The sequence below is a fragment of the Oncorhynchus gorbuscha genome, linkage group LG08, assembly GCF_021184085.1.
Source record: "Oncorhynchus gorbuscha isolate QuinsamMale2020 ecotype Even-year linkage group LG08, OgorEven_v1.0, whole genome shotgun sequence".
NCBI classification, from domain to species: domain Eukaryota; kingdom Metazoa; phylum Chordata; class Actinopteri; order Salmoniformes; family Salmonidae; genus Oncorhynchus; species Oncorhynchus gorbuscha.
The window spans coordinates 61474324-61492608 of NC_060180.1; the positions used below are offsets into that span (position 1 = coordinate 61474324).

At 41.9% G+C, this 18285-nt stretch overlaps 7 non-coding genes across 7 annotated transcripts; 3 read left to right on the plus strand and 4 right to left on the minus strand.

Annotated features, from left to right (window-relative positions):
- The first annotated feature begins 576 nt into the window (after window positions 1–576).
- On the plus strand, window positions 577–649 carry trnam-cau. Its single transcript has one exon. It is a non-coding gene; the product is annotated as a tRNA-Met (tRNA).
- A 755-nt stretch (window positions 650–1404) lies between these two features.
- trnam-cau lies at window positions 1405–1477 on the minus strand. The gene has a single exon. It is a non-coding gene; the product is annotated as a tRNA-Met (tRNA).
- Window positions 1478–5464: 3987 nt separating this feature from the next.
- trnam-cau lies at window positions 5465–5537 on the plus strand. The gene has a single exon. It is a non-coding gene; the product is annotated as a tRNA-Met (tRNA).
- A 5635-nt stretch (window positions 5538–11172) lies between these two features.
- On the minus strand, window positions 11173–11245 carry trnam-cau. The gene has a single exon. It is a non-coding gene; the product is annotated as a tRNA-Met (tRNA).
- Window positions 11246–15642: 4397 nt separating this feature from the next.
- On the minus strand, window positions 15643–15716 carry trnai-aau. The gene has a single exon. It is a non-coding gene; the product is annotated as a tRNA-Ile (tRNA).
- Window positions 15717–16010: 294 nt separating this feature from the next.
- trnaw-cca lies at window positions 16011–16082 on the plus strand. The gene has a single exon. It is a non-coding gene; the product is annotated as a tRNA-Trp (tRNA).
- Window positions 16083–17239: 1157 nt separating this feature from the next.
- trnap-agg lies at window positions 17240–17311 on the minus strand. Its single transcript has one exon. It is a non-coding gene; the product is annotated as a tRNA-Pro (tRNA).
- Between the last annotated feature and the right edge of the window lie 974 nt (window positions 17312–18285).

The window sequence follows — 18285 nt, forward strand, 5'->3', positions numbered from 1 at the left end:
CTGAATCAGAAATAGGAATGACGCTCGTTGACCCGTGCGAGCAGTGTGGGTGCAATAATTTAATAACATAGATTCCAAAATGTATTTTGCAACGCTCGCGCACTCAGTGTAGTCAGGGTATAAGGCACGTTTACACAGGTGAGCAGGGACCCTGGGCATCTTCTTTTGGTGTTTTTCAGAGTCAGTAGAAAGACCTATTTTAGTGTCCTAAGTTTTCATAACTGTGACCTTAATTGCCTACAGTCTTTAAGCTGTTAGTGTCCTAACAACTGCTCCGCAGGTGCATGTTCAGTAATTGTTTATGTTTCGTTGAACAAGCATGGGAAACAGTGTTCAAACCCTTTAATATGAAGATCTGTGAAGTTAATACGATTTTTACGAATTACCTTTGAAAGACAGGGTCCTGAAAAGGGGATGTTTATCTTGTAGTAGGCCAGACTAACTCCTTCTCAAATAGTATTTGAGTATCCTTGCCATAGTCTAAACTATATATGAATTTGATGAATTTGAATTTGAATATGAATTTGACCAATCAGAAACATCCTTTCAAACTCATTGTTTTTACCTTTGATCTAAGCCTCCTTAGCGCAGTAGGTAGCGCGTCAGTCTCATAATCTGAAGGTCGTGAGTTCGATCCTCACAGGGGGCATTGGTTTTTTCATGTACCTCTTTTTAGCTTTTGCAAGATTGTATTACACATGCCCTATGCCAAAACAACTCCCATCCCTTAGCACGACGGCCAAGGAATTTGCGTAGGAGAGAAATGCAAGAGTAAGTAGATTCTATTACCTTGATCCTCAGTATGTGTGACCTATTGACATGTTCAAAGTAAAGTATGGACAAATACAATGTCTGTTTTGATGACTGTTTTTGCCCACCAACTAGTTATATCTCAGAGAGCCTGACCGATATGGCTTTTTCTTCATCTGATTACATTACATTGGGGGGACAAAACCTACAGATACTGATATATCTCCCAATCTAGGCTATTCTTTTACAGTGGGGAAAATATATATATACATGTCACACTGAGTTCTCATAATTTGCCATCCAAAAGGGCAATTGTCAGAAATATGCTTCAAATTCTGATTTCGTACACTGTGACAATAATGACACATCTTAAAAATGCCCACATGTGTTTAACAAGTGTAGACTTTACCGTGAAATACTTACTTACAAGCCCTTAACCAACAGTGCAGAAAATATTTACCAAGTAGGCTAAAATAAAAAGTAATCGTAAAAAGTAACACAATAAGACTAACGAGGCTATATACAGTGGGCACTGGTACAGAGTCAGTGTGCAGGGGTACAGGTTAGTTGGGCTAAGGGATGGGAGTTGATTTGGGATAGGGCATGTGTAATCCAGTCCTGCAAAAGCTAAAAAGAGGTAGATGAAAAAGTCAATGCCCCCTGTGAGGATCGAACTCACGACCTTCAGATTATGAGACTGACGCGCTACCTACTGCGCTAAGGAGGCTTATATCAAACATGAAAACACTGAGTTTGAAAGGACGTTCCTGATTGGTGAATTTGGTCACATCATTTATGATTAGGTAATATGATTGGGCAGCACAGACAATCGCGTATTTGCCCCTTGCGATGAAATGTCTATTATAATTTAGACTAAGGGAGAGATACTCAAATGAGGTCTGACAAAAGTTGATACTAAAAATTTGTTGAAACCATCCTTGGTTAGGTTATTCAATGTGTGGGCCTATCTCTCCAGTTTGCAGACAGCTAAGCCACATTTGCTTGGTCACACACACTCTTTTAATTTATAAGGCATGTGAAATTTGAGCCACCCCTCCCTCCAAATTAGCCCTGTAGTGGACATCACTTGCTAGTGTGCAACATGAAAATGCTGAGCAGGGAATTCTCTGGCATTGTGAATACAAAGGATTGGAATTGAAGAATATCTGTGAGTGCAAATAGTCATCCGAGACCATTTATTTAAATAACTAGTCCTACATGATAATAACGCTATACCCATTATCTTGATAAATTACTTAATTTACTTATCTTATAGGCCTAGCTAGGGCTACTTTGGGATATTATGGGTGGTAAGGTTGTAGCCACTCCCATTGTTTAGAACTACTTTTGGCCTTAAGCTTTCAGTTTCTTTGTACCATCATCTTTGAAATCAAATCAAATCAAATTTATGAATATAGCCCTTCGTACATTAGCTGGTATCTCAAAGTGCTGTACAGAAACCCAGCCTAAAGCCCCAAACAGCAAGCAATGCAGGTGTAGAAGCACGGTGGCTAGGAAAAACTCCCTTGAAAGGCCAAAACCTAGGTAGAAACCTAGAGAGGAACCAGGCTAAGAGGGGTGGCCAGTCCTCTTCTGGCTGTGCCGGGTGGAGATTATAACAGAACATGGCCAAGATGTTCAAATGTTCATAAATGACCAGCATGATCAAATAATAATAATCACAGGCAGAACTGTTGAAACTGGAGCAGCAGCACAGCCAGCTGGACTGGGGACAGCAAGGAGTCATCATGCCAGGTAGTCCTGAGTGAGGCATGGTCCTAGGGCTCAGGTCCTCTGAGAGAGAGAAAGAAAGAGAGAATTAGAGAGAGCATACTTAAATTCACACAGTACACCGGATAAGACAGGAGAAGTACTCCAGATATAACAAACTGACCCTAGCCCCCGACACATAAACAACTGCAGCATAAATACTGGAGGCTGAGTAAGGAGGTGTCAGGAGACACTGTGGCCCCATCCAATGATACCCCGGACAGGGCCAAACAGGAAGGATATAACCCCACCCACTTTGCCAAAGCACAGCACCCACATCACTGGAGGGATATCTTCAACCATCAACTTACCATGCTGAGACAAGGTCTTGTATAGCCCACAAAGATCTCCGCCACGGCACAACCCAATGGGGGGGCGCCAACCTAGACAGGAAGATCACATCAGTGACTCAACCCACTCAAATGACGCACCCCTCCGCATGAAAGAGCACCAGAAAGCCAGGGTCTCAGCCCCTGTAATAGGGTTAGAGGCAGAGCATTCCAGTGGAAAGAGGGGAACCAGCCAGGCAGAGACAGCAAGGGCGGTTCGTTGCTCCACCTTCACACTCCTGTGCCAGACTACACTCAATCAAAGGACCCACTGAAGAGATGAGTCTTCAGTAAAGACTTAAAGGTTGAGACCGAGTTTGCGTCTCTCACATGTGTAGGCCGACCATTCCATAAAAAATTAGCTCAATAGGAGAAAGCCCTGCCTCCAGCTCTTTGCTTAGAAATTCTAGGGACAATTAGGAGGCCTGCGTCTTGTGACCGTAGCGTACATGTAGGTATGTACGGCAGGACCAAATCAGAGAGATAGGTAGGAGCAAGTCCATGTAATGCTTTGTAGGTTAGCAGTAAAACCTTGAAATCAGCCCTTGCCTTGACTGGAAGCCAGTGTAGGGAGGCTAGCACTGGAGTAATATGATCAATTCTTTTGGTTCTAGTCAGGATTCTAGCAGCCGTATTTAGCACTAACTGAAGTTTATTTAGTGCTTTATCCGGGTAGCCGGAAAATAGAGCATTGCAGTAGTCTAACCTAGAAGTAACAAAAGCATGGATACAGTTTTCTGCATCATTTTTGGACGGAAAATTTCTGATTTTTGCAATGTTACGTAGACGGAAAAAGCTGTCCTTGAAACAGTCTTGATATGTTCGTCAAAAGAGAGATCAGGTCCAGAGTAACGCCGAGGACCTTCACAGTTTTATTTGAGATGACTGTACAACCATTAAGATTAATTGTCAGATTCAACAGAAGATCTGAAGATCTTTGTTTCTTGGGACCTAGAACAAGCATCTCTGTTTTGTCTGAGTTTAAAAGTAGAAAGTTTGCAGCCATCCACTTCCTTATGTCTGAAACACAGGCTTCTAGCGAGGGCAATTTTGGGGCTTCACCATGTTTCATTGAAATGTACAGCTGTGTGTCATCTGCATAGCAGTGAAAGTTAACATTATGTTTTCGAATGACATCCCCAAGAGGTAAAATATATAGTGAAAACAATAGTGGTCCTAAAACGGAACCTTGAGGAACACCGACATTTACAGTTGATTTGTCAGAGGACAAACCATTTACAGAGACAAACTGATATCTTTCCGACAGATAAGATCTAAACCAGGCCAGAACTTGTCCGTGTAGACCAATTTGGGTTTCCAATCTCTCCAAAAGAATGTGGTGATCGATGGTATCAAAAGCAGCACTAAGGTCTAGGAGCACGAGGACAGAGGCAAATCCTCTGAGATTATGATACTGACGCGCTACCTACTGCGCTAAGGAGGCTTATAGTTCAACAACAAAAACACTGATTTTGAAATAGGGTTCTGATTGGCCACGTCTGCAGTCCTCATGCCTTCTTGCAGCATGCCTAACACGTGAGTCAAACCGGCTGTGCCGCGTGCGCAATCATGCATACATTTATTTAGTCCCCCCACACCAAATGCGATCACGACACGCAGGTTAACATATCAAAACAAACTCTGAACCAATGACATTATTTGGGGACAGGTCAAAAACTTGCACTTGCTAGCTAATTAGTCCTATCTAGCTAGCTTGCTGTTGCTAGCTAATTTGTCCTGGGATATAAACATTAGGTTGTTATTTTGCCTGAAATGCACAAGTTCCTCTACTCCAACAATGAATGCACTTATAAAAACGGTCAACCGAATCGTTTCTAGTCATCTCTCCTCCTTCCAGACTTTTTCATCTTTGAAATTATAAGGTGATTGGCATCTAAACTTTCATAGTATTATCACGACAACCAGCAACAGTTCATCTTTCAATCACCCACATGGGTATAACCAATGAGGAAATGGCACGTGGGTACCTGCTTCTATAAACCAATGAGGAGATGGGAGAGCAGGACTTGCAGCGCCATCTGAATCAGAAATAGGAATGATGCTCGTTGACCCGTGCGAGCAGTGTGGGTGCAATAATTTAATAACATAGATTCCAAAATGTATTTTGCAACGCTCGCGCACTCAGTGTAGTCAGGGTATAAGGCACGTTTACACAGGTGAGCAGGGACCCTGGGCATCTTCTTTTGGTGTTTTTCAGAGTCAGTAGAAAGACCTATTTTAGTGTCCTAAGTTTTCATAACTGTGACCTTAATTGCCTACAGTCTTTAAGCTGTTAGTGTCCTAACAACTGCTCCGCAGGTGCATGTTCAGTAATTGTTTATGTTTCGTTGAACAAGCATGGGAAACAGTGTTCAAACCCTTTAATATGAAGATCTGTGAAGTTAATACGATTTTTACGAATTACCTTTGAAAGACAGGGTCCTGAAAAGGGGATGTTTATCTTGTAGTAGGCCAGACTAACTCCTTCTCAAATAGTATTTGAGTATCCTTGCCATAGTCTAAACTATATATGAATTTGATGAATTTGAATTTGAATATGAATTTGACCAATCAGAAACATCCTTTCAAACTCATTGTTTTTACCTTTGATCTAAGCCTCCTTAGCGCAGTAGGTAGCGCGTCAGTCTCATAATCTGAAGGTCGTGAGTTCGATCCTCACAGGGGGCATTGGTTTTTTCATGTACCTCTTTTAGCTTTTGCAAGATTGTATTACACATGCCCTATGCCAAAACAACTCCCATCCCTTAGCACGACGGCCAAGGAATTTGCGTAGGAGAGAAATGCAAGAGTAAGTAGATTCTATTACCTTGATCCTCAGTATGTGTGACCTATTGACATGTTCAAAGTAAAGTATGGACAAATACAATGTCTGTTTTGATGACTGTTTTTGCCCACCAACTAGTTATATCTCAGAGAGCCTGACCGATATGGCTTTTTCTTCATCTGATTACATTACATTGGGGGACAAAACCTACAGATACTGATATATCTCCCAATCTAGGCTATTCTTTTACAGTGGGGAAAATATATATATACATGTCACACTGAGTTCTCATAATTTGCCATCCAAAAGGGCAATTGTCAGAAATATGCTTCAAATTCTGATTTCGTACACTGTGACAATAATGACACATCTTAAAAATGCCCACATGTGTTTAACAAGTGTAGACTTTACCGTGAAATACTTACTTACAAGCCCTTAACCAACAGTGCAGAAAATATTTACCAAGTAGGCTAAAATAAAAAGTAATCGTAAAAAGTAACACAATAAGACTAACGAGGCTATATACAGTGGGCACTGGTACAGAGTCAGTGTGCAGGGGTACAGGTTAGTTGGGCTAAGGGATGGGAGTTGATTTGGGATAGGGCATGTGTAATCCAGTCCTGCAAAAGCTAAAAAGAGGTAGATGAAAAAGTCAATGCCCCTGTGAGGATCGAACTCACGACCTTCAGATTATGAGACTGACGCGCTACCTACTGCGCTAAGGAGGCTTATATCAAACATGAAAACACTGAGTTTGAAAGGACGTTCCTGATTGGTGAATTTGGTCACATCATTTATGATTAGGTAATATGATTGGGCAGCACAGACAATCGCGTATTTGCCCCTTGCGATGAAATGTCTATTATAATTTAGACTAAGGGAGAGATACTCAAATGAGGTCTGACAAAAGTTGATACTAAAAATTTGTTGAAACCATCCTTGGTTAGGTTATTCAATGTGTGGGCCTATCTCTCCAGTTTGCAGACAGCTAAGCCACATTTGCTTGGTCACACACACTCTTTTAATTTATAAGGCATGTGAAATTTGAGCCACCCCTCCCTCCAAATTAGCCCTGTAGTGGACATCACTTGCTAGTGTGCAACATGAAAATGCTGAGCAGGGAATTCTCTGGCATTGTGAATACAAAGGATTGGAATTGAAGAATATCTGTGAGTGCAAATAGTCATCCGAGACCATTTATTTAAATAACTAGTCCTACATGATAATAACGCTATACCCATTATCTTGATAAATTACTTAATTTACTTATCTTATAGGCCTAGCTAGGGCTACTTTGGGATATTATGGGTGGTAAGGTTGTAGCCACTCCCATTGTTTAGAACTACTTTTGGCCTTAAGCTTTCAGTTTCTTTGTACCATCATCTTTGAAATCAAATCAAATCAAATTTATGAATATAGCCCTTCGTACATTAGCTGGTATCTCAAAGTGCTGTACAGAAACCCAGCCTAAAGCCCCAAACAGCAAGCAATGCAGGTGTAGAAGCACGGTGGCTAGGAAAAACTCCCTTGAAAGGCCAAAACCTAGGTAGAAACCTAGAGAGGAACCAGGCTAAGAGGGGTGGCCAGTCCTCTTCTGGCTGTGCCGGGTGGAGATTATAACAGAACATGGCCAAGATGTTCAAATGTTCATAAATGACCAGCATGATCAAATAATAATAATCACAGGCAGAACTGTTGAAACTGGAGCAGCAGCACAGCCAGCTGGACTGGGGACAGCAAGGAGTCATCATGCCAGGTAGTCCTGAGTGAGGCATGGTCCTAGGGCTCAGGTCCTCTGAGAGAGAGAAAGAAAGAGAGAATTAGAGAGAGCATACTTAAATTCACACAGTACACCGGATAAGACAGGAGAAGTACTCCAGATATAACAAACTGACCCTAGCCCCCTGACACATAAACAACTGCAGCATAAATACTGGAGGCTGAGTAAGGAGGTGTCAGGAGACACTGTGGCCCCATCCAATGATACCCCCGGACAGGGCCAAACAGGAAGGATATAACCCCACCCACTTTGCCAAAGCACAGCACCCACATCACTGGAGGGATATCTTCAACCATCAACTTACCATGCTGAGACAAGGTCTTGTATAGCCCACAAAGATCTCCGCCACGGCACAACCCAATGGGGGGGGCGCCAACCTAGACAGGAAGATCACATCAGTGACTCAACCCACTCAAATGACGCACCCCTCCGCATGAAAGAGCACCAGAAAGCCAGGGTCTCAGCCCCTGTAATAGGGTTAGAGGCAGAGCATTCCAGTGGAAAGAGGGGAACCAGCCAGGCAGAGACAGCAAGGGCGGTTCGTTGCTCCACCTTCACACTCCTGTGCCAGACTACACTCAATCAAAGGACCCACTGAAGAGATGAGTCTTCAGTAAAGACTTAAAGGTTGAGACCGAGTTTGCGTCTCTCACATGTGTAGGCCGACCATTCCATAAAAAATTAGCTCAATAGGAGAAAGCCCTGCCTCCAGCTCTTTGCTTAGAAATTCTAGGGACAATTAGGAGGCCTGCGTCTTGTGACCGTAGCGTACATGTAGGTATGTACGGCAGGACCAAATCAGAGAGATAGGTAGGAGCAAGCCCATGTAATGCTTTGTAGGTTAGCAGTAAAACCTTGAAATCAGCCCTTGCCTTGACTGGAAGCCAGTGTAGGGAGGCTAGCACTGGAGTAATATGATCAATTCTTTTGGTTCTAGTCAGGATTCTAGCAGCCGTATTTAGCACTAACTGAAGTTTATTTAGTGCTTTATCCGGGTAGCCGGAAAGTAGAGCATTGCAGTAGTCTAACCTAGAAGTAACAAAAGCATGGATACAGTTTTCTGCATCATTTTTGGACGGAAAATTTCTGATTTTTGCAATGTTACGTAGACGGAAAAAAGCTGTCCTTGAAACAGTCTTGATATGTTCGTCAAAAGAGAGATCAGGTCCAGAGTAACGCCGAGGACCTTCACAGTTTTATTTGAGATGACTGTACAACCATTAAGATTAATTGTCAGATTCAACAGAAGATCTGAAGATCTTTGTTTCTTGGGACCTAGAACAAGCATCTCTGTTTTGTCTGAGTTTAAAAGTAGAAAGTTTGCAGCCATCCACTTCCTTATGTCTGAAACACAGGCTTCTAGCGAGGGCAATTTTGGGGCTTCACCATGTTTCATTGAAATGTACAGCTGTGTGTCATCTGCATAGCAGTGAAAGTTAACATTATGTTTTCGAATGACATCCCCAAGAGGTAAAATATATAGTGAAAACAATAGTGGTCCTAAAACGGAACCTTGAGGAACACCGACATTTACAGTTGATTTGTCAGAGGACAAACCATTTACAGAGACAAACTGATATCTTTCCGACAGATAAGATCTAAACCAGGCCAGAACTTGTCCGTGTAGACCAATTTGGGTTTCCAATCTCTCCAAAAGAATGTGGTGATCGATGGTATCAAAAGCAGCACTAAGGTCTAGGAGCACGAGGACAGAGGCAAATCCTCTGAGATTATGATACTGACGCGCTACCTACTGCGCTAAGGAGGCTTATAGTTCAACAACAAAAACACTGATTTTGAAATAGGGTTCTGATTGGCCACGTCTGCAGTCCTCATGCCTTCTTGCAGCATGCCTAACACGTGAGTCAAACCGGCTGTGCCGCGTGCGCAATCATGCATACATTTATTTAGTCCCCCCACACCAAATGCGATCACGACACGCAGGTTAACATATCAAAACAAACTCTGAACCAATGACATTATTTGGGGACAGGTCAAAAACTTGCACTTGCTAGCTAATTAGTCCTATCTAGCTAGCTTGCTGTTGCTAGCTAATTTGTCCTGGGATATAAACATTAGGTTGTTATTTTGCCTGAAATGCACAAGTTCCTCTACTCCAACAATGAATGCACTTATAAAAACGGTCAACCGAATCGTTTCTAGTCATCTCTCCTCCTTCCAGGCTTTTTCATCTTTGAAATGATAAGGTGATTGGCATCTAAACTTTCATAGTATTATCACGACAACCAGCAACAGTTCATCTTTCAATCACCCACATGGGTATAACCAATGAGGAAATGGCACGTGGGTACCTGCTTCTATAAACCAATGAGGAGATGGGAGAGCAGGACTTGCAGCGCCATCTGAATCAGAAATAGGAATGATGCTCGTTGACCCGTGCGAGCAGTGTGGGTGCAATAATTTAATAACATAGATTCCAAAATGTATTTTGCAACGCTCGCGCACTCAGTGTAGTCAGGGTATAAGGCACGTTTACACAGGTGAGCAGGGACCCTGGGCATCTTCTTTTGGTGTTTTTCAGAGTCAGTAGAAAGACCTATTTTAGTGTCCTAAGTTTTCATAACTGTGACCTTAATTGCCTACAGTCTTTAAGCTGTTAGTGTCCTAACAACTGCTCCGCAGGTGCATGTTCATTAATTGTTTATGTTTCGTTGAACAAGCATGGGAAACAGTGTTCAAACCCTTTAATATGAAGATCTGTGAAGTTAATACGATTTTTACGAATTACCTTTGAAAGACAGGGTCCTGAAAAAGGGATGTTTATCTTGTAGTAGGCCAGACTAACTCCTTCTCAAATAGTATTTGAGTATCCTTGCCATAGTCTAAACTATATATGAATTTGATTAATTTGAATATGAATTTGACCAATCAGAAACATCCTTTCAAACTCATTGTTTTCACCTTTGATCTAAGCCTCCTTAGGTAGGTAGCGCGTCAGTCTCATAATCTGAAGGTTGTGAGTTCGATCCTCACAGGGGGCATTGGTTTTTTCATGTACCTCTTTTTAGCTTTTGCAAGATTGTATTACACATGCCCTATGCCAAAACAACTCCCATCCCTTAGCACGACGGCCAAGGAATTTGCGTAGGAGAGAAATGCAAGAGTAAGTAGATTCTATTACCTTGATCCTCAGTATGTGTGACCTATTGACATGTTCAAAGTAAAGTATGGACAAATACAATGTCTGTTTTGATGACTGTTTTTGCCCACCAACTAGTTATATCTCAGAGAGCCTGACCGATATGGCTTTTTCTTCATCTGATTACATTACATTGGGGGACAAAACCTACAGATACTGATATATCTCCCAATCTAGGCTATTCTTTTACAGTGGGGAAAAAATATATATATACATGTCACACTGAGTTCTCATAATTTGCCATCCAAAAGGGCAATTGTCAGAAATATGCTTCAAATTCTGATTTCGTACACTGTGACAATAATGACACATCTTAAAAATGCCCACATGTGTTTAACAAGTGTAGACTTTACCGTGAAATACTTACTTACAAGCCCTTAACCAACAGTGCAGAAAATATTTACCAAGTAGGCTAAAATAAAAAGTAATCGTAAAAAGTAACACAATAAGACTAACGAGGCTATATACAGTGGGCACTGGTACAGAGTCAGTGTGCAGGGGTACAGGTTAGTTGGGCTAAGGGATGGGAGTTGATTTGGGATAGGGCATGTGTAATCCAGTCCTGCAAAAGCTAAAAAGAGGTAGATGAAAAAGTCACTGCCCCCTGTGAGGATCGAACTCACGACCTTCAGATTATGAGACTGACGCGCTACCTACTGCGCTAAGGAGGCTTATATCAAACATGAAAACACTGAGTTTGAAAGGACGTTCCTGATTGGTGAATTTGGTCACATCATTTATGATTAGGTAATATGATTGGGCAGCACAGACAATCGCGTATTTGCCCCTTGCGATGAAATGTCTATTATAATTTAGACTAAGGGAGAGATACTCAAATGAGGTCTGACAAAAGTTGATACTAAAAATTTGTTGAAACCATCCTTGGTTAGGTTATTCAATGTGTGGGCCTATCTCTCCAGTTTGCAGACAGCTAAGCCACATTTGCTTGGTCACACACACTCTTTTAATTTATAAGGCATGTGAAATTTGAGCCACCCCTCCCTCCAAATTAGCCCTGTAGTGGACATCACTTGCTAGTGTGCAACATGAAAATGCTGAGCAGGGAATTCTCTGGCATTGTGAATACAAAGGATTGGAATTGAAGAATATCTGTGAGTGCAAATAGTCATCCGAGACCATTTATTTAAATAACTAGTCCTACATGATAATAACGCTATACCCATTATCTTGATAAATTACTTAATTTACTTATCTTATAGGCCTAGCTAGGGCTACTTTGGGATATTATGGGTGGTAAGGTTGTAGCCACTCCCATTGTTTAGAACTACTTTTGGCCTTAAGCTTTCAGTTTCTTTGTACCATCATCTTTGAAATCAAATCAAATCAAATTTATGAATATAGCCCTTCGTACATTAGCTGGTATCTCAAAGTGCTGTACAGAAACCCAGCCTAAAGCCCCAAACAGCAAGCAATGCAGGTGTAGAAGCACGGTGGCTAGGAAAAACTCCCTTGAAAGGCCAAAACCTAGGTAGAAACCTAGAGAGGAACCAGGCTAAGAGGGGTGGCCAGTCCTCTTCTGGCTGTGCCGGGTGGAGATTATAACAGAACATGGCCAAGATGTTCAAATGTTCATAAATGACCAGCATGATCAAATAATAATAATCACAGGCAGAACTGTTGAAACTGGAGCAGCAGCACAGCCAGCTGGACTGGGGACAGCAAGGAGTCATCATGCCAGGTAGTCCTGAGTGAGGCATGGTCCTAGGGCTCAGGTCCTCTGAGAGAGAGAAAGAAAGAGAGAATTAGAGAGAGCATACTTAAATTCACACAGTACACCGGATAAGACAGGAGAAGTACTCCAGATATAACAAACTGACCCTAGCCCCCCGACACATAAACAACTGCAGCATAAATACTGGAGGCTGAGTAAGGAGGTGTCAGGAGACACTGTGGCCCCATCCAATGATACCCCCGGACAGGGCCAAACAGGAAGGATATAACCCCACCCACTTTGCCAAAGCACAGCACCCACATCACTGGAGGGATATCTTCAACCATCAACTTACCATGCTGAGACAAGGTCTTGTATAGCCCACAAAGATCTCTGCCACGGCACAACCCAATGGGGGGGCGCCAACCTAGACAGGAAGATCACATCAGTGACTCAACCCACTCAAATGACGCACCCCTCCTAGGGACGGCATGAAAGAGCACCAGAAAGCCAGGGTCTCGGCCCCTGTAATAGGGTTAGAGGCAGAGCATTCCAGTGGAAAGAGGGGAACCAGCCAGGCAGAGACAGCAAGGGCGGTTCGTTGCTCCACCTTCACACTCCTGTGCCAGACTACACTCAATCAAAGGACCCACTGAAGAGATAAGTCTTCAGTAAAGACTTAAAGGTTGAGACCGAGTTTGCGTCTCTCACATGTGTAGGCCGACCATTCCATAAAAAATTAGCTCAATAGGAGAAAGCCCTGCCTCCAGCTCTTTGCTTAGAAATTCTAGGGACAATTAGGAGGCCTGCGTCTTGTGACCGTAGCGTACATGTAGGTATGTACGGCAGGACCAAATCAGAGAGATAGGTAGGAGCAAGCCCATGTAATGCTTTGTAGGTTAGCAGTAAAACCTTGAAATCAGCCCTTGCCTTGACTGGAAGCCAGTGTAGGGAGGCTAGCACTGGAGTAATATGATCAATTCTTTTGGTTCTAGTCAGGATTCTAGCAGCCGTATTTAGCACTAACTGAAGTTTATTTAGTGCTTTATCCGGGTAGCCGGAAAGTAGAGCATTGCAGTAGTCTAACCTAGAAGTAACAAAAGCATGGATACAGTTTTCTGCATCATTTTTGGACAGAAAGTTTCTGATTTTTGCAATGTTACGTAGACGGAAAAAAGCTGTCCTTGAAACAGTCTTGAAATGTTCGTCAAAAGAGAGATCAGGTCCAGAGTAACGCCAAGGACCTTCACAGTTTTATTTGAGATGACTGTACAACCATTAAGATTAATTGTCAGATTCAACAGAAGATCTGAAGATCTTTGTTTCTTGGGACCTAGAACAAGCATCTCTGTTTTGTCTGAGTTTAAAAGTAGAAAGTTTGCAGCCATCCACTTCCTTATGTCTGAAACACAGGCTTCTAGTGAGGGCAATTTTGGGGCTTCACCATGTTTCATTGAAATGTACAGCTGTGTGTCATCTGCATAGCAGTGAAAGTTAACATTATGTTTTCGAATGACATCCCCAAGAGGTAAAATATATAGTGAAAACAATAGTGGTCCTAAAACGGAACCTTGAGGAACACCGACATTTACAGTTGATTTGTCAGAGGACAAACCATTTACAGAGACAAACTGATATCTTTCCGACAGATAAGATCTAAACCAGGCCAGAACTTGTCCGTGTAGACCAATTTGGGTTTCCAATCTCTCCAAAAGAATGTGGTGATCGATGGTATCAAAAGCAGCACTAAGGTCTAGGAGCACGAGGACAGAGGCAAAGCCTCGGTCTGATGCCATTAAAAGGTAATTTACCACCTTCACAAGTGCAGTCTCAGTGCTATGATGGGGTCTAAAACCAGACTGAAGCATTCTGTATACATTGTTTGTCTTCAGGAAGGCAGTGAGTTGCTGTGCAACAGCCTTTTCTAAAAATGTTGAGAGGAATGGAAGATTTGATCGTTTTTTATATTTTCTAGGTCAAGGTTTGGCTTTTTCAAGAGAGGCTTTATTACTGCCACTTTTAGTGAGTTTGGTACACATCTGGTGGATAGAGAGCCATTTATTATGTTCAACATAGGAGGGCCAAGCACAGGAACCCGCTCTTTCAGTAGTTTAGTTGGAATAGGGTCCAGTATGCAGCTTGAACGTTTAGAGGCCAAGATTATTTTCATCATTGTGTCAAGAGATATAGTACTAAAACACTTGAGTGTCTCTCTTGATCCTAGGTCCTGGCAGAGTTGTGCAGACTCAGGACAACTGAGCTTTGAAGGAATACGCAGATTTAAAGAGGAGTCTGTAATTTGCTTTCTAATAATCATGATCTTTTCCTCAAAGAAGTTCATGAATTTATTGCTGCTGAAGTGAAAGCCATCCTCTCTTGGAGAATGCTGCTTTTTAGTTAGATTTGTGACAATATCAAAAATCAATTTCGGACTGTTCTTATTTTCCTCAAATAAATTGGAAAAATAGGATGATCAAGCAGCAGTAAGGGCTCTTCGATACTGCAAGCAAGACTTCCAGTTTGGTGGGGCGCCATTTACGTCCCAATTTTCTGGAAGCTTGCTTCAGAGCTTGGGTATTTTCTGTATACCAGGGAGCTAGTTTCTTATGAGAAATGTTTTTAGTTTTTAGGGGTGCAACTGCATCACGATCTCTTTCAATAATCACAGGAATGGAGGAGGTCTTTATTCTAGTGAGATTGCTAAGGTGAACACCGCCATGTTTAGTTTTGCCCAACCTAGGTCGAGGCACAGACACTGTCTCAATGGGGATAGCTGAGCTGTCTACACTGACTGTGCTAGTGGCAGACTCCACTAAGTTGGCAGGCTGCCTGCCTGCTGCCTGGCCTGCACCCTATTTCATTGTGGAGTTAGAGGAGTTAGAGCCCTGTCTATGTTGGTAGATAAGATGAGAGCACCCCTCCAGCTAGGATGGAGTCCGTCACTTCTCAGCAGGTCAGGCTTGGTCCTGTCTGTGGGTGAGTCCCAGAAAGAGGGCCAATCCACTTTGACATTATGGGGTATTGTGTGTAGGCCAATGACAAAAATATATATATTTAATCAATATTAAATTCAGGCTGTAACACAACCAAATATGGAAAGTGTCAAGAGGTGTGAATACCTTCTGAAGGCACTGTATGTTGTAGCAAATTTCAAAGATGCATTATGATGCATTACAAGCACAAAACATTTATTTTAACCAAAATTACAATTATGACAATAACTGTGGCAATTTGCATGACAATTAATCATTACCCAAAATGCAATAATCAGCACAGCCCTAGTGGGATGTATTTTTGTGTAAATCATAGTTGCTTTCAGGATTTAATGACACATACAGCGCATACAGCACATACAGCGCATACACTAAAGGCTCAACTCGCCTAAGGAAAAGACAGTGGCCAGTACGGGTATCGAACCCGCGACCTTCGCGTTATTAGCACGACGCTCTAACCAACTGAGCTAACCGGCCATACAGCTCATATCAAAAAGATATGTATTTGAACATAGTGGAGTGGCATAACTGCTTTTAGAGTTGTAAGCTATGAGCACACAATCCTAGTGAGTTTGTGTGCCCACTGAACGGTTTCTATACATGGTTGAGGATTGAATTCAGCAACCTCTCTCATTGGCAACCCTTTGATCCTTAACACTGTAGTTGCTCCAATTAAACTATAATGGAATAGTGCTGGAGCAAACTGTGACAAAATAGACGTGTCACACAAAATGCACAGTCAAATACGTGAACATACACCTTGTGGTTCTAGACCTCGTGGCGCAACGGTAGCGCGTCTGACTCCAGATCAGAAGGTTGCGTGTTCAAATCACGTCGGGGTCAAACCTTTTTCTCTCTGTGATGAATGAAAAAACATCGGGGCCAACAAACATTAGACGTAACTAATAATCCCGAGAAGTCTGTGTTTGGAGGATACATTGGCACGGGTGTTGTTCGTCTCGGGCATGCAAACTGTGGCAAAAAAAAACCTCCAAACACCAGGTTGCCAACATATTAAAATAATGATTGACATATTTTCACAATAAAATGTTGGGATTAATTTACTCATACTATTTCGTCTATCCACAAGCTAACACAATAACTTAAAACTGAAGCTGGAATGACTCCAAACTAGCTGCGTTTCGTTCGACTTTTTTTCAATTTACATTTCTTTGTAAATATCCATAAAAATTATGCCAGCTGATTCATGATTTCGACTGGCTGAGAAACGTTGCCTGCATCTCTCTCTCGTCCCGACTCCCGACCTCTACACGTCCATTACTATGGGACAGTAGGGAGATTTAATTTTAATATTGAAACAATGTTGCAAATGTCAGAGACAGACAGCAAGGTTTATACAAATCTCTGCTGTTGAAAACTAAATGTTAGTCTAACAGAAATGTGAGATAATGTCCAGATGCTTTTTATAGTGAAGATCAAGTTTATGACTTCCCTGCCTGGGCTAATGAGGCAGTAGATTGCGCAGTCAGATAGAACAGAGGAATTTTAACATCGTACATTTAGCAGGTGGTAATTTGTGGAATAGACACCGGCTGGAATGGCTTTTAACCAATCAGCATGCAGGAATAGACCAACCAGTTGTATAAAAATGAAATAAACAATAATCTTGCCACATTTGCTCTAAACGCTTTACCGAAACTAGAATCAGAGTATGCTATTAATTGAAATTACCTGGTTTAACATAATCTCGTTATAAATTATTCTAAACTTTTGCCCTAAACAGACAGAAACGAAAGCGAACAGCAAGTTAAGACAACATATTTGCATATTTAACAACCTCATTTGTTTGTGTATTCTGCTTCCACCTGTGTGTGCAATTGGTGTGTAAATCACCTCAATGTAATTACAAGGGTCTAAAATCAACTGAATCTCAATTTTGTTTGATAATTTCTGCCATATTTTGTCTGAAATATAATGTCATGTAGGCTATATGTTTTGCCTAAAATAATAAAAGAAAGTGTGAGAAATACAAAAAAAGAGGGCTCGTCCGGGATTTGAACCCGGGACCTCTCGCACCCTAAGCGAGAATCATACCCCTAGACCAACGAGCCACTATAGAAGATGCTGGAATTATGTGATTTTCTTCGTTTAAAACAAAGTTTGTTTTTTATTTTGAAAATTCAGATTCCTGGACGATAAGGTGCCCCGGTTAAATATGTAACGCCAGTGCTATGTAAACAACAAATACGTTGTTTTTTTTTCTTTTTCATTTAACCTTTATTTAACTAGGCAAGCCAGTTAAGAACAAATTCGTATTTACAATGACGCAGGGCCAACTGTGCGCCGCCCTATGGTACTCCCAATCACCGCCGGTGTGATACAGCCTGGATGATTGTTCAGTAAAATTAGAACAATAAATATTCCGAATTGCACGTGATCAACAATGTTTCTGAACAGACTTCAACATGCCATGGAATAGTTGTTACCTAGCTAGCCAGCAACAGCGAAATGGACACCCCAGCCCACGAAGTCATGCACCATAAGACGCACCTTTACTTTTAACCAAGTGAATTGGATTGAAGTTTTCAGCGTTGGCACAGTAACCGGAAAGTTGCTGAATCAAATCCCGGAGCTGACAAGGTAAATATCTGCAGTCCTGCCCTGAGTAAGGCAGTTAACCCACTGTTCCCCGGGCGCCGAAGACGTGGATGTCGATTATGGCAGCCCCGGCACCTCTCCGATTCAGAGAGGTTGGGTTAAATGCGGAAGACACATTTCAGAATGGGTATCAGCCCATTCCCCTTTTTGTTATTACACTATATATAATGTGCATTACTAGGCTTTGATTGGGTATAGATCGTTTTGACAGCAAGCTAACGTTATCTTGTTAAATTAGCTCGTTAGCTTCCAATCGTTTAAACGCGTTCTATCTACTGACCCACTTGTCATTCATTACATTCAAATACACGGGGTACTGTGATATGTATATGTGTTGTTAGTTACTGCTAACTGTTGTCAACTTATTTATTTGTGTTTACTTGTTGTATTCCTTACCGTCGCCCAAAGTTAACAACCGCTCTCGCCT